We start from the raw sequence: 15,344 nt of genomic DNA, 5'->3' as shown, positions 1-15,344 counted from the left end.
TGAACCTTAAATACATCACACTCTAGGAGTGGGTAAATGTCATGCAAACATACATTCCTTCAGAATGGTAAAGGTTCATTTTCCTTTACACACGCGCATAGGAAAATGAACTCAACGGAAATTGTTCTGATGGACTGGGTGGAAAGCGTGACCAGTCTTAAGGGAAATAATGGATAGGAATATCATTGTCATATTCGCCGTTTTGGCAAAACAGGGACGATATTATTATTATTTAACCTTGGGTAACTGAATTCGAAATACTGTCGTTGTTAGAGTTTATTCAAACAAAACTTCCCGTTTCATGATACGTTTTGACAAATTACGTTTAGTTCAGTTGATGGGAATGAATAGTACAAAAACAGGATACGTTAATAAGTACCGGTACTCTATTCAAAAAAATAATGTGACATAGCAATTATTATCTGAATATAAAATTGACAATGTATCATGGAATTTATTCCACAATGAATGCACTACGTGATAATGGTTTAGAAATTCTAGTAAATTTACTTTCCTATGGACTCTTACCTGTAGGAATAAACAGATTATTTTCGAAATAATAATATGATTTATTCTCTTTTAGAATAACAGTACGAATATCCTAATAATAGAAAGCACTGATGCATATCGTCGCTGTGGTACCAAAACTATGAATGTGACAATGCTTTTCCTATCCATTACTTCCCTTAACCCGCGAGTGGTCACTATATGAGATTTTCTCTCACATTACTTTTTATTGTGATATTACTTCACAGTGATGAAAGGGAGGTGACTTCCCTCTTCTAGCTGAATTTATAACGGTCGTGAGTAGAGCGATTTACGTTTGAAGGGTAAGCACCCCCACCCCCACCCCCACCCCCGCCTAGTCAGAACAAAGGTTCTTATGTGTCCGTGCGCGCTGCGTGAGAGTTTCTCTCATCGCGCGACCAATGACGTTGGTGTTATTTTGAAGTAGAACGGGAAACTTACTCCTGTTGTACGCGTTAGTATTTCTTTTATGAGCACTTTTTGTTTTTGAAAATGTTATTATGTTCAGAAACCTTGCTTTGTAAGTAAATATTACTAGATACACTGCATGTGTGAGATTTTATTTTTTACAACTGCAGGACGGAAGTTATTTTAATGAAAATTCCATATCGTCGCTTCACCGGTAAAAGGTTGTAATCCACAAAGCTCTTCCTATCGATTATTCTCCTTAAGACTGGTCACGCCTCCCAGCCACATATGGTTATGCAGTCCATCAGAACAAATTTTGTTGTGTTCATTTTCCTATGCCCATGCGTAAAGGAAAATTAACCTTACTGTGCCGTACTATACGAATGTATGCTTGCATTACGTATTTACGCACTCCTATTGTATAATGCATGTTAGGTTCATTTTCGGTTACTCGTCGGCGTAGGAAAACGAACACAACGGACGTTGTTCTGATGGGCTGCATATCCATATGTGGCTGGGAGGCGTGACCAGTCTTAAGGAGAATAATCGATAGGAAGAGCTTTGTGGATTACAACCTTTTACCGGTGAAGCGACGATATGTTATTTTAAGTAGTAATTTATGTCTTTAATAAACAGCTAATCAAGTCCGGCTCCATGGCTAAATGGTTAGCGTGCTGGCCTTTTGTCACAGAAGTCCAGGGTTCGATTCCCGACGGGGTCGGGAATTTTAACCTTAATTGGTTAATTTCGCTGACACGGGGCTGGGTATGTGTGTCGTCTTCATCATGTCATCCTCATCATGACGCGCAGGTCGCCTACGGGTGTCAAATCAAAAGACCTGCATCTGGCGAGCTGAAATTTTCCTCGGACACTCCCGGCGCTGAAAGCCATACGCCATCTCTCTCTCTCTCTCTCTCTCTCTCTCTCTCTCAGCTAATCATTTCATTTTTATCTAACATATGTAATGTAGAATTTGCGTTTCATTTAAGTAGTAAATTTAAGCCTTACGCCCGACAAAACTGTGAAAAATGTCATATTTATTTTAATGTGAGAGAAAGTCCCACGCGCGACCACTCACGTTACATTTCGGCTAGCGACCACTCGCGGGTTAAGGATGGTCAAGCCTCCCAGCCACATATTGATGTGTGGTCTATCAGAACAATTTTCATTGAGTTAATTTTCTTCCGTGAATGTTTAAAGGAAAATGAACCTTACTCTACCGTAATGTGGGAATGCATGTTTTCATGACATATTCACGCAGTTCTACACTATTTAAGGTTCATTTTCCTTTACACTTCAGCACTGAAATGAAATGGCGTATCGCTTTTAGTGCTGGGAGAGTTCGAGGACAACTTTAGCATTGGAAAATGAACACCACTAGTCACCACCTGAAGGAATAAGCTAGGTAGAAATGAAGATAAGTATACATCGTCCCTTAAAGAAACAACACCGCGTATCTGACAATGATGTTCCTATCCATTATATTCCTTAATACTGGCCAAGCCTCCCAGCCACATATTGATATGTATTCCATCAGAACAATTTTCGTTGAGTTAATTTTGTTATGCGCATGTAACCCTACTATACCGTACTGTAGGAATGTATGACTGCATGACGGGACCCCCTCCGAGAGTATGGTGTATTTAAGGTTCATTTTTCTTTACACCAGCGCATAGGAAAATGAACTCAACGAAAATTGTTCTGATGGACTGCATAATCATTGTGGCCCGGAGGCGTGACCAGACTTAAGGAAATTTAGGACAGTAACAGCATTGTTAGATACATGGTATTGTTTCTTAAGAGCCGATATATTATCTACTGAGTATGTCCGGCCCCGCGGTGTAGGGGGCAACGCGTCCGCCTATCACCCGGCGGCCCCGGTTCGATCCCCAGTCGGTCAAGGGTTTTAATTGTAAATGATTAACATGCCTGGGGACTGGGTGTTTGTGTCGTTATTAACGTTCCTTTCCACACATTCAACACTCTACACCTCCGCAATTACAATTACACGCAGGTCCATTTCATATGTTGCAAGTAGTGGCAAAAGATCTTCACTCAACGAGCCAAGTAGCCAGAACTATGCGAAGTGTAAATGTACTGTACAGTACCGATAAAGATTAATCCAATGAAAAGCGCTCTTTATACAGACAGTGAAACACCCACGATTTTGAATATGAAGTGAAACTTAGTGGCTTTGCGTTCATTAATAAGATCAAAACGAAAAACCCATCAGGGCTTAAAATATTTAAATTCTAGTCTTCAGTTCTCGTAATTTATATTCAAGTCGTAGCTACGTATACCTCATTTTCTCGACATATAATTGGAGATGGAGGAGGTGTTCTTTGCACAACATAATGTCTCTTGTAACTATAAATATGCTTAACATCCTCACGCGGATATTTTCAATAATAATGCGACATATATTTTTATCCAAGTCTCTGTAAATTTCCTGAAATATCTCAGTTTAATGTTATTGAAAATTCGCTGTTGACATAGGATCTATTTCGCAGTAACTATGTGATCCTAATTCATGGAAGTCATTGTCATAATATTTAGTAATTATCAGGCTGTGGTCCATCTTTACACAGATTTTTATCTTTAAGCAGTTGGGAAATTGTTACCCGGTTGCAGCGACCACATTAGCAAAATACTATTAATATTCTAGTACGGATGTTATGAGTAAGATTTTATTACCCATGGTTGTCACATTTTAAGCTAGCTCCCTCCTATAAATCGGTGGTAGAGTGTTGACCTTCGAATCACGAGATCTGAATTCAAACCAGGCAGATGTTGTACTTCTGATGGCCGGAGTAAGTCCATTCGACACTCCATGTCATAAGATGTCAGCATGTAGTTATTCTATGGTCACACATTTAGTTTTTACCGAAAAAATACATAAAAACTCAAACATAGGCCGCTCAAAATATATCCCTCCCATCTAGTAAAGTTAAATGAAATATAAATACTGACACACAGCCTGCCTAAATGGCATCTAATTTTATATTATTATTATTATTATTATTATTATTATTATTATTATTATTATTATTATTATTATTATTATTATTATTATTATTATAATATTTTAAGGTCATTCGATTACGGTACCAACTTCTGTGAATTAATTCCGTAAGTATTCACTGTTCTGTGTTCAGCATAAACAGGATACGGCCAAGTGTGGAGTGATCTTTTCCCTGTTCCTTCGAATAATAATAATAATAATAATAATAATAATAATAATAATAAAGCCGATGACTTTAGATTGTAGGCCCCTTTAAACAACAAGCATCATCGTCAATAATAATAATAATAATAATAATAATAATAATAATAATAATAATAATAATAATAATAATAATAATAATAATAAAGCCGATGACCTTAGATTGTAGGCCCCTTTAAACAACAAGCATCATCGTCAATAATAATAATAATAATAATAATAATAATAATAATAATAATAATAATAATAATGTTATTTGCTTTACGTCCCACTAACTACTTTTACGGCTTTCGGAGGCGCCGAGGTGCCGGAATTTAGTCCTGCGGGAGAGCTTTTGTGTGCCAGCAAATCTGTCGACACGAGAGTGACGTATTTCAGCATCTTCAAATACCACCGGACTGAGTCAGGATCGAACCTCTCAACTTGGGTTCAGAAGGCCAGCGCCTCAACCGTCTGAGCCATTCAGCCCGGCTACATCTTCCTTTTGTATAGGTTCGTAACACAGCTCTAACTCCAGTTTAAGTTAACTAATTAGTGAGATAACTGTACGACAAAGAAAATCTTCTATTACCATTAATACACATTTCAATCTGCACAAGTCCCATTAAATAATGTTTTCTCTCAATAACAAATGCAAAATTTCAATCATTACTGCTTTCCTTCCCTTACTTGCGGTGACTTTACAGAGCAGTTAACATTCTTCGCCAGTATTATGACAAAAGTTGAAATAACTCTGTCGGGAAGTGTGTCTGCAAGAAATATGTTAATTGTCTTTAGCTGAGGAGGACTGAATTTCATTTAGAAGTTTTTGCTAACGATGTAGTTCTTGTAATTATCTCTGCATTTCAATGATGTCCTCCAACTGGAAAAATCTGTAAATTCCTCAATTATCTCCAGAAATACAAACCTTCGGGGACTTCACAAAGAGACATTGTGTTAGAATATTTTGAATATAAATTTCGTTAATATTAAAGCAAATGTTCTCTTAGGGTTCTTTATATGCAATGCGAAGTTCTGTAGATATTTTTAAAATGAAAAGGGAAGGGAAATTCTTAACGGTTCTTTAGAATCCGTTCTTTCTGCCCACTTTTCTTCACAACTATGCCTGGACATCCAAGCTGCATTCAAGTATAACAGTTTGAGGCTACATTGGCATTCGCCATACAAATATAAGGTACTAGTAGGAATGTATGAGGGGCCCTGATTAATGCAGTTTTGGCCAATTTTGGGTTGTTAGTGGTGTCTGGAATTCCACAACATATGCTACTGATGTACTCTAACGTCCGTATCACACACGTTTATTTAGCCATGTTAAAAGGCTGTTGAATATGAGGCTGCGCTGCAAAACCTGCTTAATGCACAAGGCAAGCATCAAAAATCCACACCAAAGTCTGCCTAATACACCTAAAAATTAGGAGCCATCTGTCAGGATTTGTTGAAGGTCTACAATCAAACGATTATCTATATTATTACGGACATTACGGAGAGTATTGCGGAGCACATTATCGGGAAGTTGTTAAATTATTGAGGGAACTTAAAGACCACTGTCTACAACTCCCAACGACTCCAGGAGCAGAGTCTCAAATGCAGAATAATGGAAACGAGCCCTAGCCGTCAGACAGAGGTATGGATAACATATTTCTTCTTTTTGCCAGGAATTTCTGTTTCAATAGCAAAAATTGAGGACGTGAAGATGCTAGTGAAAAACATCTTTGGGGATTCATGGAGGAATGTCCCTGATTTGTCAAATTAAAAGTGTGTGGTTTCTGGAGAGGTAGGGTATTTGCAAGATGAACTCCGAGATGCAGCTTGCGAATCACGTGTTTCATGGGCGGGTTCTAATTTGAGTACACAGTTTGTTTAATGTGATCCACAATGCATAACGCATAGTTGTACTGAAAAATTTTGTAAACAGTATCAAAAAGTTGTGAAGTACTCTTCATTGTGCAATTACAACTATCATAATCGTCTATCTATGTAGTAGTAAATATGAAATAATGTAAAAATCAAATCGGTATTTGAAGATTATTTAAAAATGTTTAGTAAATACTCCGTAGCAAAATCTGCCTAATGTAAAATCAAAATATAAATTTCTATTCATTACATCTAATCTCATGAAACAAACCATGAATACAGAACGAAGGTAATACAAACCGCAAAAAAGGAGAACAATAACGGCTATTCCGGTAACATTTTTGTCGTTTTACTCAAACTATAAATTATACGTTGGCAGGTTTTCCACTATAGTGACTCATATGGAGACATGTTGTTGTATGTATTGAAACCGTTACCTAAAACATGCGTGTGCAGAGCACCCCTACTTTAGTCTCTGAGGATGATTTATTCCTTCCGTATAGTTTCTCAAATGACAATTCCGAAACCGATCAATACTTCTGTCGAATGAAACGTGTCGGTTGCCGTACGACAGAATGTACGAATCTCTTAGGGGTAAATACTCACTCCACAATGTCTATCTCCAATTTGGTGCAAGCACCAGGGTCGAAATATTTCGTGATGTTTCATATTGTTGTTTAGAACCATAATTTTAATTACAGAATGTTGAGATTATTACGTAATTTTCTTGGGCCAAAAGATTGTTTCAAAGCAAGACCTATGCAACACCGTCAGACAACAGGTGGTCGCAACGCCAAGGACATGTCGTTTCTACTCATTTAGTATAATAAATTTAACCCCGCAGACGCTCCCAGAATTTTACCTAGTATCCGTGAAGATAAAATTATAAAATTTGTACCGGTGCAATGGCGTGGATTTTAGGAACAAGGTCAACTTATTTTGAATGACGAAACTCTGCAAGACAGCAAAATGCCACGTAAGCACAGGGTTACGCGTGAAACCTTGGCGGCACGCGTAAGGCCTATTTAAGAAAGGAGCACGTGGAGTCATTCGTTCATTCTGTTCTGGTTTCGCAAACTGGATCTGTGACGCTGAGTATGGTCTTTGTCATATTCAAAGGGTTGGTTTGAACTTTGAATCTCTACAGAACTAACCTAGAGTATGGCATAATTTAAGGAAGTGTTGTGTATGCTGATATGAATTCTCGATGTGATATATTCACACTTCAAAAGTTACCCAACCAGGGCGTCAGGAATGAATTCAGATATTTTATATGGAAGTCATCAAGGCACTTGGTATATCGAACAATCTAGTACTGAACTTGAAAATTTTCTTCGGTGCTGTGACAATATTTATTCGGTTATAAATGTAATCAGTGTCATTAAAGCCTGGTTAATAAATATCATTTCAGCTAAACATATTTTGTATCAGTCGAGACAGTTGAATTAACAGAGGAGAGAATGTATCTGAGAAGAAACACCTAGTTGATCGACCGCAGTAGACTAAACGCAGTCGCTACAGGAAGAACCTATTTATAACTTCATGGAGTGCCCTTGTGAGAATTGCAGGGTACGTTCCATTAATAAAGCGATATATGTCCTTATATAAATTATGTACAGGAAAATCGATATGTAGTGCTTTATGGATAAGTATTATCTACCAAATTGCAAATTTTCAATAACAATTTAATTAAATTTCATGAAAAAGTGGAACTAAATTTTCAAGAATTTCAAACAAAAAGCTCCGTAAAAATCCATGCATGAGGTAAAAATATCTGTTTATATCACCATGAAAAGAAAGGGATTGGCCACGAAGGCTCACTACACTTCACAAACCTAGTACTGTCTTGGTAGGAAAAGAACAAGAGTTAACCAAGGGAGGTTAAATAGCAAGGATGAAGGCGAGGAGCCTGGCGTAAGTAAGTGGTGACTATGTCAGGCTCGGTTAGGTGAGCCATAGTTTCCAGCCCATGCTCTCGAGTTCAGAGGCGCTGATTCCTAATTCAGTCGGTTTTTACTACCATGGGTTTATTCGACACCCCGTACACGAAAAGGGAATTGCGAGTAGAAAAACGGGTTATCAAAGAAAATCCTGTTCATCTGTATTAAACTCTCATCTGACTCTATTCGTTGTGAAAAGTGCAAAAGTAGACAGCTTTACTTTGGCAAGCTTTTGATGGGCTCTGGTAGTGGTGGTAGTGGTTGCGATTATTGTCAGAAGAGAATGTAAAACTAGGCAACCAACATATGCAAACATTAAGCAAAGTATAAAAGGAAGAGACCTGATCATTTGAAGAAATGGGGAAGTAGGGAAAGACTATGTAGGGCATGAAAAGAGAGGCAAACCGAATACTGTCGTGGTCGGAATGGGAAATACGAATGTGAGGAGTCTTGCACAAGGTAGTAGACAGAAGTCCAGACTCGGAAAAAGACCTGAGTGCTCATCAGCCCACTCTTCCAAGATGAAGGCCGCGGTAAGTACCCCTTTCATTAGCGTTATATGACACCCACCCACCCACCCACCCACCCACCCACCCAGATTTACAGTTGGTTCATTTAGAAGTTCGAAATTTCTTATAAAATGAGATTTCTTTCAACATCAAAATAACATTGAATAACATATCCTCTGGAAGCTTTTGAATACAAACTGTTGTAAAAAAAATAATTTATGTAGCATCTATGCTAATTTTGAAGTGCTCATCGTCATACTTTCCACATTATTAATGAAAACGTAGTTAAGCAACATGGCTAATAGATTTGCTGTTTTAAACCTTGTAGTGAAGATGTATTTAACACACTTTAATTTGATGGCCAAAGCATTGTACACTTCAATAAAACTATTAGGTGAATTTATAAAATTTTATTAATATGCGTTATAAATATTTTATTGAAGATACACAGGTAAGGAAACAAAATTAGTTACTGCATTTGGGTGTGTTGGCCCTGTTCATTTCACCAGTCACTCCTTCCAAGACAGCTGTCATCAAAATCAGTCTCGTCACTTGAATTGACAACTACTCAGCAGCAGCTCGCTAAAGTCAAAATATATAATGATGGCTCCAAAAATGACCCTGTCGAAGCAACTACGAATTACTGAACGTTAATTTGTTCAAACATTTAGCACATATAATGGATGAATTCTGAACTAAAATACCACAACTTCTTTGGAGAAAATGTGTCTTAATAATCTGAAACTTTTAAAATATTTTTAGCAGTTATTGCAGGCAAAGGAACAAATTACATATAATTTCGTACACCTACAATCCATTGGGTTAACGAATTGTGTGAAATGTAGCTCAGATTTTATCTCCTTCCTCCCCTTACGTGTACATGTCTCACAAGGTAAATCTCATTGTATTGTGTCGTATAAAACCCACCTAAAGTTAATATCTTCCTCTAACCAGTATAATTCAGTTAATTTCGATAGTCATAAATTCACTGTCAAACTTGGATGACGGTACCAATTCATGAGCCTTTACAGCACTCGGGAGATAATGTGAGCTTGATCGAATTGAAGGTTTTGTGAAATAATATAAGATTCGCACTGCCTCCCTTTTATCGTGTTAGGCTTGAGAGAAAGGAAGAAACTCATGAACCAAAATAGTGCTCCCTTGTGAACGTAAATCAAGGTCTTCGTCTAACCAGAAAAGAAAATAGCAGTGCAAGAGAATGGTTTATTAGTACGACTTTCAGGAGGCGGCCACGTGTAGCGAGAATAAACCTTGCATAAATCATATAACTTCTGTACAAATGTTCTCGCCAGAATTTAGGAGACTGAAAACGTGTAGAATATTGTGAGAAGACTTCTGTGACTTCTTATACAGTTATAAATATTCGACTGAATCTCTAGTATTTTACTTCGCATTGATTTACATGTTTCATTTCTAAGTACATCCGGGTCCATGGCTAAATGGTTAACGTGCCGGGCTTTGGTCCAGAGAGTGCCGAGTTCGATTCACGGTCGGGTCGGGATTATAACCTTCATTGGTTAATTCTAACCGCTCGGGGGCTGGGTGTGTGTGCCGTCTTCAGCATTAGAATTCATCATAGAAAGAGCCTCACCTTCATAGACGTAGAGGTTGCCTATAAGGTGTCAACTCGAAAGCCCTGCAGCAGGTCTCTCCGGAGGCCACACGCCATTATTTATTTATAAGTTCAATACTATAGCTATATACTCCAATTTATAGTTGAGTTTGTCAATTAAGCACAAAAGAAACGGAAAACATAATTTGTAAGATATATGATTGGATAATTCCAATGGTTCGGGGGCTGGGTTTGTGTGAGGTCTTCAGCGTCCGCCTCTGTAGTGTAGTGGTTAGTGTACGTAATTAACTGCCACCCGGCCCAGGTTCGATTCAGAGCTCCGCCACGAAATTTGGAAAGTGGCACGAGGGCTGGAACGGGATCCACTCAGCCTCGGGAGGTCAAATGTGTAGAGGGTGTTCGATTCCCTCCTCAGCCATCCTCGAAGTGGTTTTCCGTGGATTCCCACTTCTCCTCCAGGCAAATGCCGGGATGGTACCTAACTTAAGCCCACGACCGCTTCCTTCTCTCTTCCTTGTCTATCCCTTCCAGTCTTCCCATCCCCTCGCAAGACCCCTGTTCAGCATAGCAAGTGAGGCCGCCTGGGCGTGATACTGGCCCTCCTCCCCCGTTATGTCTCCGACCCAAAGTCTTAAGCTCCAGGACAAAAAGTCATAGGATCAAAGTTGTAGATCACTCCAAATTTGACGGAGATTGTGCCATCCGTTTTGCTACCAAATACTGCGAAAGGAAGGGCCGCACCGTCATTAAAAATTGCCTATATATTTCGGAACTTTTCGAGGATAAACAATGAAAAAAAGTAATTTTTACGTCGGTTACAGGCTAATTTCAATTATCTAGCTCGTCTGGCAGATTGTGCCTCATTTTTATTTGGGAGAGGGTGTTTATCATAAGGACATTCAGGTAACGTTTATGTCCATGAAACCTATAGGTTATCGTTTTGTATAAATATATCCGACTGCGTTCTTAAGCTGATCTCTAAATTCGTAACCCACAGCTTGCCTTCCTCACGGAATTTGGAGAATTTTCTATTTTTGTAGGGATCCTTAATTCATCAGCTTCTCTGGTACCAAGTCCTATGCTGCCTGGAATTGCCTCATTGATTCACGCCTATTTTCATTTTTGTACCTTAATTTATATATATACAGTACAATACATTGATCCCTCCATTCAAAGTTCCATTTATTAATATAGATTACATTTCGCCCCACCCCCCCTAGGGGTTCTAGGGTCGGCTTGCCCACACAGTATATTTTCCAGGTAGTAGGTAATATTTGTACTCCGTCCACCCCAAACAAGTGCGAAAACTATGGATTCCACACTTTTTTGGATTACTTTTATGTCTCACTGCCCCTCTCGCCCCCACTTAAGAGGGGGCTGAACGTGGACTTTAAAAATTCCGGAGCGTTTCCATTCGACACTATTTTCGATTATTTTTATGACTCCCCCCCCCCCAATAGCCCCACCAAGAAGGGGTCTGAACTTGGACTTTAAAAATCTGGAGTGATTCTATTCATCTCAGCCACCCAGAGAACTATGGATTCGATAATATTTTGATTATTTTTATGTCTCAATCCCCATTGCTCCCATCAAAATGGGCTCTGAACTTGGCCTTTATAAAATCCGGAGTGTCACTATTCGTCTTTGCTACTCCGAAACGTAATGATTCGACATTATTTTCGAATATTTTTATCTCTGAATGTCCCTCGCCCCACCCAAAAGGGGGACTTTTAAAAGTCCGGAGTGTCACTATTTATCTCAGCGATCCCCAAAACTATGGATTCGACACAATTTTCGATTACTTTTATACCTAACCCCCCTGACCCTAACCCCGAAAGGTGCTAGGTGTGGCTTACCACTACAGTGCTCGTCTCCAGATACTAATTAATAAGTGTACCAAGTTTGATTGAAATTGCTCCAGTGGCTTAGGACGAGTTGTGTCTTTTACACAGCCACGCACATACATACATTTGTACATATAGTAAGTTTGTACGGAGTACCGTAATAATGAAAATATAATATACACACCTCCAGGCTTGCGCTGTCTGATAACGTCCTGGTCTAACGCTCGTAACAGCTGTTTCTCGTGGATTCAGAGTTGTCAGTCCGCTCGTGACCTTCACATGACTAGATTACGACATGTTTCCTTCATGAACATATGCGAAGTAACATGGCTCTATTAACACGTTCAATACGACGTGTTGAAACCTTTAATTTTGTTATAAAATAGGTCCGGCGGGGCGGCTGTGGTTTTAGAGAAAATTAATATGTGAATTAGTTTTCCATTCCGCGATGACACAGACCAGATGATTCCAAGAAAAATATTAACCTGTAAAAGTATGGATTTGCTACTCTCATTATTTTGACGTTTGTTCTTTCTATTGAAAATAATTAGATTCTTGAAGGCAATATATGAGAAAGGTTGAACTGCAGAAAATCACATTAACCCTTAATCGGGCGCGTAGCGGTCTAAACGACCGACCTCTGAAAGTTTTGGTCAGGGAATCCGTCTGAAGGTCAGCAATCCTCCCCCTACTCCAGACTATCTCCCCCAAGGGATCATCTAGCCACCTGATAGGGTGGCCCCTCGTCAGACACCCTGTAGACATAAAGGTAGATGTTCGAGTCAGTCTGCGGTCTTTTACACCGATGCGCGCGTTAGTGTAACTTGTGTCTCGGTCATTGTGACCAGTACGCGCCCGTCTGTGTTTTACTAGATTTGTTTGGTTTCGTGTGCATATACATCTCAATATGGATCCTGCTGAAGAGGAAAGGATCCGATTATTGATAGAGAGTGTTGAAAAGGAAGAAAGTGAAAGAATAACTGCATTTGTGAAAGACAGAGACAAAGCAGTAAGATGCCTATTGGAAGAAGTTGATGAGGCAGCAGAAGATACTTCCAGACAGCAGACACAAAGTGATGATGAAGGTGAAACTGACAATCTTCAGGTTATTGACCATGATACAAATAGTGAGCTATCTGGTGATGATGGATGCGGTGCTGGTGTTCCTGAAGTGAATTTGACAGGCAAGGACGGTAAGAGATAACGGCATGCGCACCCAACATTCGCAAGGACTGGTCGTGGACCAGGTCATAATATTGTAACATGCCTTATAGGGCCGAAAGTTTTAGCCAGGAATGTTAAAACTCCAATTGGAACCTGGGAGCTATTTTTTCCAGACGATATTGTACAAAAGATTGTCGACTATACCAATATTTGGTTAAAAAAATGACAATAATTCTTCGGTGTGTTCACATGAAGAAAATAGTGTGAAATTGAACTTGAATATGAACTCAAATATACCTAAAATATTGTATAATTCTCTCATGTACATGTTTATCACAAAGGTGGTAGTTATGCTGTAAGATTAGAAGTTTTTATCATTTGAAATACAAATATTTCTGAAAAAACGGTGTTTTAATTTATGATTACTTATGCCAGAAATATTTCAGTGACAATGGATGAAGGGGAAGATAAATATATATCTAGTTCAAACAGCTTCCATTTTACAAACCAGAAAAAATAAATAGAACGGAAAGTTATTTTTCAAAGCTTTCAAAATTTATTTGTAAATCAACTCAGTTTTCAACAAGTTTTTATTTTTCTAATGCGGTCATCGAGTACGTAAAATGTTTTAAATATTATCTAAATAATAGTAAACTTACTTGCAGCAGTATTAAACTTCAACACTTTTATTAGATTCCAAGGCCGTACAGTAAATTATGAAAATAATCGCTGCGGTCTAAAAGACCGCGCGCGCCCGAGAGTGTTCGTCGGAAGAGCGCGCCCGATTGAGGGTTAAGAGAAACTGAGATCATATCTAGAAGGTAGTTGAGCAAGAGAGGAGGATTTACAAGTTACTAAAGAAACAGAGTATAATCTATGAAATTTAATCTAAATGGTCGGAGAAATCTTAAGTTTTACGATAGTGAATACATCATTGTGTTGCATAACTTAGTAACTGTGTTATTTTAAGTTTCAGGGAAAAGATTCAATTATGTCTGCTTTGGATGTTAAATGTAAACCAGATTACACAGAGGGAATCATAAGTGACTAAATAGAAGGAGTATGAGGATGCCAGGAATAATATGAATATTCATCTGATGTCATGAAAGGGATGAGTGGAATCTCCATATCTTTGCTTTGCTTGCAAATTTATTTATTAGAATATAGTTCCTTTGTCATTTTAAATGTTATAAGATGATATAGAGTAACTTGAGAAAGGTATTTACAATGTTTAGGTCGGTATAAACCATCATTTTTAAAATCATTACTAAGTCCGTTAGATGCTGAATTTTGACTAAACCAGGTCAGTCATTGTTTATTTTTGTAGTCATTAGGAACTTGTTCTTCCCCTAAGAAACGTTTTATGTCATTTAATTCCGAATATCGGCTCAGGGAGTGATATATGACAATGGTTATGTCGCTAATCTGTCCTAAAGACTATTAGGCTTCCATACCCGTATAAGAATTAATATATGTTCAGGATTTGACACGGTCGCTGTAAGATAGTAAAATACTTATGTTTGATAGTTATGCTAGAGGTAAGGACATTATAAAATGTGTCCGGGGAAAACGTCGTAACGTCGTTTTGAATAATGTTAATATGAATGACTATCTTATTGATGGGTAACTTCAATGCAAAAGGAAGTAATGCGAAAGTAGGGCAATAAATTGGCACATTTGGCGAACAAGTCTGTAACAACAACGGGATTAGATTAATAGACTTCTCCACTTATAATCAGTTAAAGGTAATTGATATATTTTTCAATCACAGAGACAGCTATAAATACACATGGGAGGCAAGAGACACGAGATCTATTTTATGCTATTTGCAATATCAAACTAGCAGAGATGGTTTTGGATGAGTTTTTCGATGTCCTAAATTAGAAACAGAACACTACTTATTAAGTTTTCCCATCAGAATAAAACCTCGATGGCACAGCAAGATGAAGAAACCAACAAAATCAAATAAAGCATCACCCTACAAAGTACAACTTATTCACGATACTAGTATGAGATGGCTCTACCCACAACGACTGGCTGAATTGCCCAATCAACTCCAATGGTAGAAAATATTGAAGAAGAATGGTGACACCTAACAAACATCTTAAAACAAGCAGCCCAAGAGTGTACTGGCAGCAAAACGAAATGGTAGAGGAACTGAGAACTCAGAATGTGGGATGAAAACATCAAATAAATTATAAAATACAAACAGGAGGCCAGCAGGAAGTACTTATGTACCGAGAAAGATGAGGATAAAATAGACTACCACAGAAAACGAGC

The sequence above is a fragment of the Anabrus simplex genome, chromosome 1 (genome assembly GCF_040414725.1).
Source record: "Anabrus simplex isolate iqAnaSimp1 chromosome 1, ASM4041472v1, whole genome shotgun sequence".
NCBI classification, from domain to species: Eukaryota; Metazoa; Arthropoda; class Insecta; order Orthoptera; family Tettigoniidae; genus Anabrus; species Anabrus simplex.
This window is presented reverse-complemented; position numbering follows the sequence as displayed.